Genomic DNA, 13568 nt, shown 5'->3' on the forward strand with positions numbered 1-13568 from the left:
AAGAGAAGGAGAATTTTGCTTTTGAAATCAAGGAGCTGTGAGTACAGACAATATATGACGGTAGCTCAGTATGCCTGGACCAGAGGTTAGCGGAAGTACATATTACCTTTAGTTGGCATTTTAGGGAGCACATTCCACACAAACAGAAAGTTAGTATGCAGCTCTCTTGAGAGAAGTAAAGACCAAATCCTAGTATAAAAACTGAAGTGAGCACACTAATGAAAAGCAATGACTTGGAAATATCGGACAGTATCTCAAAGAGCACTTCCCAAAACCGAGTCCAGCGTGTGTTTGACTACAGTGAAGTTAACAATCCACACCTTTGTTGGTTACTAGAAAAATACTTCCTGTAATCAACGGTTCCTCAGCATTTGGATCACAAGTCAACAATTGTGAACTTCAGGAGCGGTAGACCTGCCAACAATAAAAGAATGGAAAACTGACCTGGATTGGCGGAACAGACAATATATGAAAGTAGGGAGTGTCCGAAAAGTGGGAAAAGATTTGGAGTGCCTGGCAGACCTACAGAGGCCTATAATCGGGGTGGGAGAGAGACAGCATAGGCAGAGACTGTGTTGCTAATGCAAAATGATCTATGTCCATGTGATTGTAATGGGATATACTGTGCTGTGATGTAATTATCTCCTGATGAGCATATTGATGGAACTGTTGTTAATAAAAAGATTTACAAAAAAAGAATTGTGAACTTCAGTTTAATCTCCAACACCCTAACCGTGTGCCCGTTCCTTTTCAAAACTGAAGCAGTGCATGTATGCACAAATTCTTATTTATGAAAAATGAAGTATGACGTACAAGAGGGTAGAAATATAACTATGCATTGTCTGTAGACTCTTTCAAATGGTACTGGCGTTGAAGCAAATCTATGGAGTGACTAAATAGGGTGGACACATTTCAGTTTCAAAAGCCTCATGCTGCTTTCTGCAATGTGCAGAAACATGAAACCACAAATTGATATCCAAGCCTGGTCATAGCAATCAAGATATGCACAGGACAGGGACTTGTGGGAACAATTAAGGATGTAGTACTTTTTTCTCAAAGATCGAGTTTCCTCCTTAGCTCTTTTAAAAGCATTAGAATTAGAAAGTGGCATACATCTTACAAATCTAGTGGCTTTATTTCACGGACAAGTAGCTGGCTTTTAATTGCCAGTTTTATTGTCTACTTTAGCTATAATCAAATAAGCAAAACTCAGTCAAAGATGATGAAGCCACTATGACAATAGGTGCCTAGAGGAAAGGCGGGGGGTCCAAACAGGTGGAAATGGAGTCCTGCCACCAGAGAAAGGTATTCTGGCAAATTAAAGAGCAAGAAGGAACCCTGGACACAATTTCAGAAGAGCATACAGGGCAGAGCAATGGAAGAGCAATGGAGGGGCAACGAAATGCACTGTTTTGTCCTGCGTGTAAGACATATATCTGACCAGGAAGCCTGAATATCAGGCATTTCAGAGAGAAAACACCAGAAACTCCATGATTCCCCTGTAAGTGAAAGGGGGGAAGGGTCATGGGTTTTTGTAAGAGGCGCCACAAAAGGTTGAAAGAACTATCGGAACAAGAGGGAGGAACAGAGGAAGTGGAAACCAATGGATACCTGGGAGGAAGTGACTAAGGAAGGAGGTGTCAATCCCTATAAAAGCCAGGGAGGAATCAGTCAGGTGAGAGGCAGAATGAGAACAGGGCCAACCTTTACCTGGGAATGATTGGCCCTTTTCCCATTCTGCCTCTCACCTGACTGATTCCTCCCTGGATTTTATAGGGATTGGATTGGACAGAATAGGATTGGATAAGGATTTATTAGGGTTGGATTGGATAAGGATTTTATAGGGCGGGGTTGGATATTATAGGCACCTCTATGTTTCAGGCAAGTCTGGAGAATGGAGAAGGAGGCGGGAGAATGCATAACGAGAACAGGACCACTCCTTATCTGCGAAACCTCTATGTTTCATGCAAAAAATCCTACCCACTTTGAGAGAAAGAGAGAATAAGAGTAACTTATTGAATAACTCTAATTGAATAGATAAAAGAGAGAGACCAAAGACTTGAAATAAGGAATATGAGTCCTTGACGGCTGGTAACTTAACTTCTTAAAGACTGCAGTAACCTTTGAGACAGGACACTTTGTGTGCTGTGTGATTCCTTACATGGTCCCCTAAGAAAGAAACAAGTGGTTAAGAGGTTCATGGAAGGAGATATCTATGGATCCTAAAACTGTCCCTTAAACCTTCTCTTACTCCTCTCTTACTGCTCATTACCCTCTCTAGGGGCTACAAACATTTTTTAACATAATTGCGTCATTATCTATACATTGTGCTTAATGGATTTATCTGCCTGCCTTGTATTGTATTGATTATGTTCTTCTTATGGAAAGGCAATGGGCAAGAGCTTTGAGACTGCAACAGTTGGTAGCAAGCACTTGCTAAACAAGAAAAATAATTCAAAACAACCATTTTGTGTGACCACATATTCCCCAGATTTGTAGAAGAATGTATCAAATGTGGACTAATAGGCAAAGGTACCTTATGGTAAGGAGCATGGAGATGATTGCCTAACAAGAAAAACGCAATTTGTAGAGCACATGCTGCAAATTAATTGCCCAGTAAACATATCGGTTGTTCATATTAAAAAAAACACAGAATAGTAGCCACCCAACTAATGTCTAGAAAAAACACAGAGAAGAAAATATTTGTCCAATAATGTGCCAAATGACTACCTAAGGTTCCTCAGTTAACACTCCAATTTTCTTATATCGTAAGCCAGGCTTGCCAAAAGTTTCTTTGAGGCCTAGGGCTAACACTTAACGCAGGGCCCTCCGGATGCCTGGTCTGTTTTTTTTGTCAGGTGCCATAAGCACCTACTTACATTTTTTTTTTTTTAAATGTACTCCAGGGAAAGAGAAACATGGTATCCGTTGCTATCTACTGGTCTGGCCACTTAAGCTGCCTCATTATTATTAAAACTAAAAGCTTGCTTGCAATTACAAATCTATAAATAAATTGCATTGTGAATGTTATTGAAGAAGAGCGGGGTCCTGGAAAGCACAGAGCCTGGGGCATAATGCCCCCTTTACTGCATTTCTCCTCCCCAATGATAGCCGTGTCCTAAGCATGTCACTTCGAAGATTTACCTGAAAATGAAAATGTCGAACTGCCATTCTCATCTCTGTCTATGCTCCCAGGAGTCCACAAGCAATCCAAAGGAGAGTGTCAAGGGGAGACTACGTTTCTCCATTGCTACAATGTTTGATTCCTCTCTCTTTGGATTGGAGATCCTGTGGCAATTTCCCACTCGTCAGGTAAAAAGCTAAAGGCTTGGCTCTTTTAGTATTTATCGTTTCTTCCTCCTTCACTTTGCTTCTCTAGCTGCACATGAAACATCCAGATGTAACTAATCATGACTGTGGTTCCTAAATGAATACATCTGATGCTTCTTCACACATCTGGCAATTACAGGTTAATCTGAAGTCTAGCCTAGTCTGAAGTCTTGTTCAACAGGAAAAAAAGTATTGATTTTATTTTAAATTTGCTACAAGCTCCCAGGATTTGTTATACCCGCAGCTAAGAATGATCACTCACTAAGTTACTGATTGTTTGACACAGGATATTTTTCTCAATAGTTGTAGGACATGGCCCTTTCTGCAGGGTCAACCCTGCTTTTTCACTTCTTTGGCTGAACCAGTTTTAGTTGGCTTTTAGGACTCTGCACACTACTCCTGCTAACCAGTAGTAAAGTACTTGTTATGTCCTTCTTAAACATGGTAAAATTAGCCAACCCATTAATGGCATATGTAATTTAATATATATTCCTAGTATATGGCACTACATGTATCCAAGGCATGCAAATTAAACGCTACTAGTGGGCTACAGCACTAATTGTGACACCCACCAAAGTAGCACTGTAAAACATGACTCCGGCCTGCCATTGCAGCATGCTTTCTAATTTTAAACTGTCATTACAAACTGGTAAAATAAATATTTTGCCAGACCTACATCTTCCTTGTTAATACTTATAAGTCACCCCTAAGGAAGGCCCTAAAGGATCTTAGGACAGCGTGCCATTATCTAAAAGTAGGACAGGCGGATTTTAGTTTTACATGTCTTGAAAGCGTAAACCCCGAAAGTCATCTTACACTGTAGCACGGCTATCTCTTTTATAGACTTGACACTATATTACGCGTATTACACTGAATAAGTGATAACTTCAGATTGGAAGCAAGTAGAGAAATACTATTTCCATTTATCTGAACTGCAATTTAAAATCCTTTTAAATGGCAGAGTAAGATTTTGAGTTACTGCTCTCAATATGTCACTTTTATACATTTAGAGTCAACAGCATGCAGCATAAATATGCTGCAAACCCATTTGCACTGCTTCAAAAAATTTATTTACAAACTTTTCAATATTTAGTTCATTTTATTTCTGAAATGTTCACTTATTTTCCAACTTGACTTAATTAATCACGATAAAGTCGTCCAAATATCCAAAAGCTTCACACAAAATAGTTGTGCCCATCAAGGCCTCTTACTAATTGCGTCAGGACATTTAATTCATGAATTGCAGCAAAAAATCTTATTGCCAATGCATTTCGGCATCTTTAATTGCCCTTCGTCAGGGGACGTTGTTACAATAAAATAAAACAAAACCCATGTGAATTTGCCATATTGCTACCCAAAAACGTTTTTACAACTTTGCACAATGTAAACATAACCTGCATAATCTGCCCTTTTGAATAAGTGATTAACAGAATAACTGACCCTCAATACCTTTCTGCCAATGTAAAGAGTTAATTCAGCGCGGTAACCTCCCCCTCTCCACCTCGATGTAAAACCTGCCAGAACTATGCCCGCATTGCTGGATAAACACTAAACGTCCCCCAGTGAATTTAACGTGACCTTAAAATCAAATGAATGCATCTCTGCTCCCAACTAACGTACATGTGTTAAATGCCTGCATTCTCATTCTGTGCCATTAAACGAAAATACTCTCCGGAGTTTCCAGATTACCTGCTTTGGAAACTTCGAAGGGTATTTTCGTTTAATTCACTGGGGGACGTTTAGTGTTTATCCAGCAATGCGGGCATAGTTCTGGCAGGTTTTACATCGAGGTGGAGAGGGGGAGGTTACCGCGCTGAATTAACTCTTTACATTGGCAGAAGGGTATTGAGGGTCAGTTATTCTGTTAATCACTTATTCAAAAGGGCAGATTATGCAGGTTATGTTTACATTGTGCAAAGGTGTAAAAACGTTTTTGAGTAGCAATATGGCAAATTCACATAGGTTTTGTTTTATTTTATTTTAACAGCGTCCCCTGACGAAGGGCAATTTAAGATGCCCGAAATGCATTGGGAATAGGATTTTTTGCTGCAATTCATGAATGAAATGTCCTGACGCAATTAGTAAGAGGCCTGGATGGGCACAACTATTTTGTGTGAAGCTTATGGATATTTGGACGACTTTATCATGATTAATTAAGTCAAGTTGGAAAATAAGTGAACATTTCAGAAATAAAATGAACTAAATATTGAAAAGTTTGTAAACACATTTTTTGAAGCAGTGCGAATGAGTTTGCAGCATATTTTTGCTGCATGCTGTTGACTCTTTAATATAATCCGCGCAATGAGGCGAGGCGCGGGCACAGACTGCACGCAAAAAAGGATTACAATGATAACCAAGAGGAAATTGATAAACAGGTGTGCAACGGCTGTTTTCATGTACTTTTATACATTTGGCATTATTCTGCCTAAACCAAATGTGCCTTTCTGCATTTGTCCAGGCTGATCTAACTGATGATGGCTCACCTTTGGTGTCATATACATTCCTTCCAGACAGGGAACACAAGGGTCTTGGGTGTGTGTACGGTGTTCCTCTCCTGAGCAGGATGGACTCGGTGTTGTACTGAGGCATTCCTGAGCTTCAAAGTATAGCCTGAGGACTGTGCCCACCTCCTTCCTGACCTCTGAAGCTGCCTGCTCAGTCTCTGATTAATGCAGTTGACACCCGGGCCTGCGTGTCCTTTGTTACCATGAAAAGTATGGAGCCAAAACCAGGGGGAAGAACTGACCAGAACTAGGTTAGGGGAAGACAAAGAGAAGGGCCATCACACACAGGCTGCCATCTGGTATAAAAGTGGCACCATAAGAATCGCTCATCAAAACACTCCTGGACAGACAAAGATTCAGAAGAAATTCCTTGTTGTCTGAAGAAGGAAGATTGGGCCTGCTTGCCTTGAACCCAGGAACCCCACAAGTGACTGCAATGGTCAGTTGGCTGGGCTAAAGGGGCACAATAAGCTTTTAGAGGACTTCATTGGAACTGACCTGCACCAACTTTACCTGCCTGAGCCCTGCTGGAGTCCTGATCCCCAAGAAGTGCTCCACCATGTCCTGAACCCATGGCTGGAATTAGAGTGTACTTCTCCTACTTCAAACCTGAACTACATGTGAAAATCCAAACGGCTGGGCTCTTCACAAACTCAAGCGAACTCTTTGTGTCAGCGACAGCCCGCTTCTCCTGCCAACGTGAAGCCCCAAGGGCGACCTGCTCTTGCCACCAATAGGGACTGTCCATGTCTCCTGCCAATGTGAAGTTCCATTGGCGAACTGCTATTCTCGTTGACAATGATCTCCTCACAGCTCCCACCAATGGAAAGCTCTGGTTGAGGGTCCTCGCATGAACTTTGACTGGAAGGTAAACTCTTAAATGGCTAACTCTGATCCAGTGCCAGCGAGGAGGGTAGGTGACTCGACCTCGTTCCCCGTAGGAATGGACACCATGCTTCCAGGTGTCTACTAGAACCGCCGCACACCGACTGAGGTGACATTCCCTATACAGGGAGGTCACAGAACCACACTACTGAGGATTTGTACCATAGTGTTTACATGGGGTAGGTAGCAAATAGCTGCATCCCCACAGATGTGGGGCATGTCCCCAGGGCACTGGTGTTATGACCTCTTGATGAGGTTAATCCGTTGAATCCCAAAGTATAAATCAAAGCAAATTTTCACTGAAGATGATTTATTTCTATCCTTAGTATTGTTACATCACAACATGAATTCATTTATGTTGGTAGTTTAAGAACTAGATAACCCAACATTCATTGTCAAGAACTTCACTGGTCCCAATGCATTTTGGCCGTCTAGGCCTTCATCTGGGGACAATTGGTGAGTTAGTGTGGTGGAATCTCAAAGGTCAAGACGCGTATAGCGCCCATCCGTGGGGATGCAGTTAATCTTCATTTAATTCACTCGGGTTCAGTGAGTGATACCCAGGAGGCACGGGACACTTTGTTTTTATCAGGAGAATAAACATTTGGTTGTGCACGCACTTGCATCATTCACATAGGTAGCAAATAGCCCCACCACATAGAGTAGATAGTTTCACTGTTCACAGATTAGGTCCTGAAGAATTGCCATGGATTGATATAACCATGAGGCAAGAAACATGTTGACCTTAAAGAGATGAGCATAGCTTTAACTGAACCTTGACGTCAGGAAAGCTGCCACTCGTCTTGTTTTTATTGAGGTGGATAGCCAGCCAGAATAAAAGTGTTATTTGGACTATCCCACCTATTTTAAAATCACTTCACTTTATCTACACACCACGGGCCACACACCCCCACTTCATCATACAGCGAGGAACAAAAGATCTCCGATAAAGAGCCCCTTTACGGGTACCCGTTGGGTATTGCAGTGCCGACCCAACGAGGAGCAGGTCCAAATGATGAAGCATGACACCTAGCTTGCTGGCTGTATGAGGACCCTAGTTCCAAAAGAGTGGGATCCCCTCCAATCCCTCTCCTACATCAGGTTCCAACTTAACTATCATTACTAATGACAGTGGTTGGTCCTCTGAGTTTTATTGACTAGGCACCACTTTATGAGGAACAGCATACCACTAGGCTAGCAGGATTTTACTGGGCACCTATGCTGGACCTCGATAAAAAGCCCAACAGTCCCCCTGCTTGTTGACCAAACTCTTAACTGGGACATACCTGGTTCTACATCAGACCCATGCTCCATCGCGGTCTGCCTATGCTTGTGACCTTGACCCAGTCCAGTGCCAACTGATAATCGTGAGTGGACGGTTTTTGTTTTTTTTTAGCTATTTTCACCCGCAACTCATTCTTTTTTGCCAATTCTTTGGCATTTTATTTAATAACATTTACTTTATTTTACTAAATTGGTTTGGGATTTCTCTTGTGTTGTTTTTCACTTTATTACTGTCGGAGTACTGTATAAATTATTTACAGATTGCCTCTAAGTTAAGACAGACTGCTTTGGTACCTAGTTACCTGAGGGTTAGGCACAGGTTTATTTAGTAACTTTTGTGGTTCGCCCTGACAAGGATTGTGTTTATTACTTGAGTGGAGCTCTCACTCTCAATTAATAACCCAATTTCTTACACTAGTGCAACACTATTAATGACATTAGGATTCCATGTCCTCAACAGTTAGATGGTTGAGTAAAAGTTGATATTCTTTCTAGCCACAAAGACAAAACATGGGCACTCACCACACTATGAGGACTTTCATCCATACAACAGCCACATTTCCATTTTTTATGCATTTTATGAATTGTACAACATTTAATTTAGTTTCAAAGCAGAATTTATTTGCGACTCATTTCTACCTCCATTTGTTCCCACGGGGTACCAGGGTTAGCTAATTTTATAGCCCTCGGATTGAATACACAGCCATTTCGAACAAACAAAGGTGGTGCCCAAACCAAGCTGTCTTCTTGATATGTCAAATATGCATTTGGATTGTGAACTTGCTTATTTGAAGATTTAGATGAATTCTGAGTTTTCTTGAATTCATTTCACAACATTGAAAAACTTACTTTGGAATAATGTAGTTATTTATTACATTTCTCAACACCAAGACCACAAGTAATTTTCTAAGACATCTTTATATCAAAGGCAGTTGGAGTTGTAGCATTTTCCTAGAATTGAGCTAAATCAGCATTGACAATTCAAAGTTGGACATCCAGCTAACTGTTCAACACAAAATGTACCATCAGCGAAGAAGAATCTTATTACCAATTAGAACAAATTATGATTGTGAACCTTTGCAGAAGGAACATCAGAAAGATCAGTATACAAAAAGCAGAGAAAGATTTCCTGAAATCATCACATGTGGAATTATTTGATCCCCAGTCCACAGGACAAAAACTATTTTCAGAATATAAAGGCAATTCTTGTACATAACAAGCTGAAATGTAGAATTAATAAAAATAAAAAAACACAATGGTATATAACTCAAGAGATAAACATTTTATCGGAGCTGAACAACCAAAATTTACTTCCTCATAAAAGGGTTTTGACTACACACAAAACAATACTGTGTTACTGTCTTCAGTGCAACACTCACTTGAATGTAAGGATCAGGGATATGATAATGAATCCACACAGAGGCGTGAAAGGAAAATATTACTTATACTGTAAGCGTCTGTTCATAGAATGTAGTGCTGTAGATTCACATGCTCTGCGTACTTCTCCCATCTAGTGTTGGGCTCAGAGGCTTGCGGGTTATTTTTGTTCAAAGAAGTCTTTTGAATGATGGGCTGTCCTGTGATTCCTCCCTTAGTGGACACTGCCCATGAGCATCAACTCCATGTTGGACTGTTTTTCATACAGCGAGTACAATAGCTACCGTGCAGTGAAACAAGATAATAACAGAAGAGATCAGCAACAAACGCAGGCTTACATCGGGGAATGTGAGTGCATGTGCATCTAAAGCACTACACAATATGAACTGATGATTACAGGGGAAGTAAAAAAAAATCTGTTTGTAGCATGTGTGTGTAGATACATATGCTCTGCACAGACCATAAAGCTGTGCCCTTGATAAACTGTGGCCAGCGTATGGATGATGGAGATGTCTGAAATAAAGTTCGTAAGACTGGCCAATCAGCCTGCTGCCAGGCTAAGATGTCCACACAATAGTGCCTGGTAAAATTGTGTGAGTTGACCAGGTGACCACTTTGCATATGTAAGCTAGCGAGATGTTATCCAAGAAAGCCATGGTTGCCACTTCCTTACAGGCAGAGTGCACTCTGGGGGAAGCAGGAAGGGCTCTTTTAGCTTTGTGACAGCAGATTTGGCTGCCCTTGAATATCCACCTGTCTGTACCAGCCTTAGAGATGTGCTGGCCTTTGTGAGGTTTTGCGAAAGCTCCAAAAAGCTGCCAAACATGTGGGAAGGGCTTGGTCCAGTAACTATAATACAAGAGATCCTGTTTACCTTCTTAGGTGTGAAGGGCTCTTTCAACGACCGAGTCTGGCTGCAAAAGGAAGATCTGGAAGTTACCCATCGAGGTAAAAAGGCTATAACACCTTGGGGAGAAATTAAGGGTTGGTTCCAAGAACCCCCCCACATCCTTGTGAACCTGATTGAAAGGCTCTTGCACGGTAAGAGCCTGCACCTCACTGATGCATCTGGGAGAAGTTATGGCTAAGAAGAAAGCAACTTTTCATTAAATGAACCCTAAAGACAAGAGTGCAAGTGTTCAAAGGGAAGACCTATGAATCTGGTGAGGAATACATTGAGGTGCAGGTGATACCTCTGGATAATATGACTCCTTTGAGGCCCTCATAAATGTTTTCATCACTGGAATCCTAAGCAAGAATGAATGTTCCCTGTTTTGCATGTAGGCCGCGATGGCAGCTAAGTGTAACGGTATGGAAGTGTAGACGAGGTCTCACTTCTGCAGTGAGGTCGCGGGTAATGCCCTAGACATTGGGTTTTAGAGGGTCCAGGTTCTAAAGATGCAATAGTGGACAAACCTTTTCCACTCAAACATAGCAGGCCCTTGTTGTAAGCCTTTGCTTTTTACACAGCATAGTAATGCATTCCTGTGGGAGATGAAGGTAGCCAAACTCTAGAACCTCAGGTTTCAGATCGCTCGGTTGAGCTGTCTGGGGTGTGGGTGTCTGATCTGGCCTTTGCTGTCCATGAGAAGATCCAGCCTGATTGGGGTTTCTTGTGGGGGCTGATGGATATCTTAAGGTGCATCGAGTATTAAGGATGACTGGCCAAATTATGGACCACCAGGATAAGTGTGAAAGATGTTTATCTCATCTAACTTATCATGTGCAAAAGGAGTGGGACAGGATGAAAACTGTATGCAAAGATCCCCAATCAATTCATCCATAGTGCATTGTCCATGGACTGTGGGTGAGTGTACCTGGGGGTGAAATTTGGGTATTTTGCTTCTTTGGGGTGGCAAACCGGTGCATCTGTGGGGTGCCTCAGCAATGGAGGTACATATGCGAAACCTGCGGGTGGAGCTCCCACTCATAGATTTGTTGATACATTCTTGTGAGCTGAGGTATTCATTCTGCCAGAAGATGTATGTTTCTATCGGACAAATATGTTAGTCATGTTGTCTGTTTTGAGGAGAACTACCTTGCCTCAAACAACCTGAAAGAAGACTTTGTGGGTTAGTTGTATAGCCAGCAGCTCGAGGTACTTGATGAGGTGCCCCTGGGTTGAGGGGCCCACGCTCCTTGATCAATTATATCGTTGAGATGCTCCCGCCCAGCCTGTGAGAGAGGAGTCCATGGTAATCTGAAGGCCAGGGTCTGAGCAAGACCTCCCCTGCAAAATGTGTGCTCTGCAGAATGTGATGAACGTTGGTCTTTACCAACCCTAGATCTTCTCAGGGGACCTCTGCTTGTGACCATTGGCTGAAAGAAATTCTTGCAATGAGGGTATGTGAAGCATGGAATAAGGTGCAATGGTGATGCTGGAGGCCATCATCACTATGAGTCGCATCACAGTCCTGACTGTAACTTGACAGCTGGGTAGGAAAAGAGGCAGCAGCTGATGAAATGCCAACACACACTATCAGATGGGAGTAGGCTTTCCCTACTAATGAATTTAGGACATACCCTAGAAAGGGGTGAACCCATAGGGGTAGAGGATGGGACTTAGTAGCATTTATGGGGAACCAAAGAGTGTGTAGCAGGGAGATTGCAGTTTGAGTCAGGGCTAGGAATGGCTGACTGACTCCATGATCAGCCAATCATCGAGGAATGGGAACACGTAGGTCCCACTTCTTTGTAAATGAGCAGCCACCACTGCTAGGCACTTCATGAACACTCTTAGAGCAGTGGTGACACAAGGCAATAATTTGACTCAGTAGTGCTATCCAATTACAAAAACCCAAAAGTACCAGTGAGCAGGGTGGAAGGGTATATCAAAGTAGACGTCCGTAAGGTCTAATGTCATTATGCAGTCACCTTGCTGGAGGAGGAGAATGATGTCTTGCATGGTTGTCATGTGAAAATGCTACAACATAAGATATATATTTGTACAGAGGCCTGAAGTTCAGGATAGGCTTGAGAGAGCTGTCCTTTTAGAGAATGAGGATATAAAGAGAGTAGACGACTTGGTGTTCTGGAAGCACTCTATTACCCCTTACAGCATGACCTTGCACCTTTACCTCCACAAGGCTGTAGAGGATATGTTAAAGGGGTTGTAAGAAGTCCTAGACATTAGCCATGGCAAACCATTGCTAAAACTCACTGATCTAATGTGATTTTTCCCAGCATGAAAGAAAATCTCATATGCTCCCCCGACAGGTGACACGATTGGGCGGAGGCAGGGTTAGTCACTGCATGTAGGTGACGCCCCCTTTATAGGAGCCACCTCTATCCCTGCCCTTGTTGTTGCTCCAGTCAGACCTCGATCGATAACCCCTTCCCACCTTCTGGTGGAAGGTCTGCTACTGTCTTTGGTAAGACTGCGGCTGAGCGGGGAAGTTGGCTTGGAACCTCCCCTGGGCTGCTGTTTCCAAAAGGAGCCTCTTGCAGCTGGAGATCCTAAGGCACCGACAGATTTTGAAATCTCGGTGTCCATCTTGGTTTTCTCGAGCATCTCATCAAACTGGGGACCAAAGAGGTGTTCTCCATCAAAAGATGCTGCTGGACCTACAGGTTTGATTGCTGAGCTGCAGAGCCAAGAGCAGCATCTGAAGAAGGCGCTAGTGTTTGTGCTACAAAGGGCCGTTTCAGCAGCATCCAGAGCACCGCAATTGTTGGAGTTGGAAATGGCTTTGCACACTATTTCCTCCCGCTCTTCCTAAGCTCCACTGGAAGGTGCTTTATGAGCTCCTGCATCTCTTCCCACTGTGAACTGTTATATTTGCAGAGAGGTCTAACAGAATTAGCTAAACACCAGTGGGAAGCTGCCTGATGGTCTCCCTCTTTCCCTCTGCACCTATTATTTGCTCTCTTGATCAGGAGTCGGGGCATTACCTGTAGCCCGACCAAATGTCTTTTTTAAAGTGGTATGAACTACTAGGGAATTGGGAGGGGGGGACATGGCTCTTGATGCAGACACAGTCACTGAGGGTTTGCGCTTTTTGTCCACCCTGTTGATAATACTCTTGGCTTTGCAGTCTTCTTGCAGGCTTGACGAGCAGATTTAATCATGCCTTTTAGCATTAGTAGGAACTGCATGGTCTGCTCTGACTTGAAGAGTATTTCTACAAGAATGTAATCTTCTTTGTGTAGAACATGCATATGTACTGTGTGGAAGTCTGCAGCCAACTA

At 42.6% G+C, this 13568-nt stretch overlaps 1 protein-coding gene across 5 annotated transcripts in view; it reads right to left on the minus strand.

Annotated features, from left to right (window-relative positions):
- Nucleotides 1-13568, minus strand: part of TBC1D4 (TBC1 domain family member 4) — a 623735-nt gene that overhangs the window by 110038 nt on the left and 500129 nt on the right. The window lies entirely within an intron of this gene.

The sequence above is a fragment of the Triturus cristatus genome, chromosome 8 (assembly GCF_964204655.1).
Source record: "Triturus cristatus chromosome 8, aTriCri1.1, whole genome shotgun sequence".
NCBI lineage: Eukaryota > Metazoa > Chordata > Amphibia > Caudata > Salamandridae > Triturus > Triturus cristatus.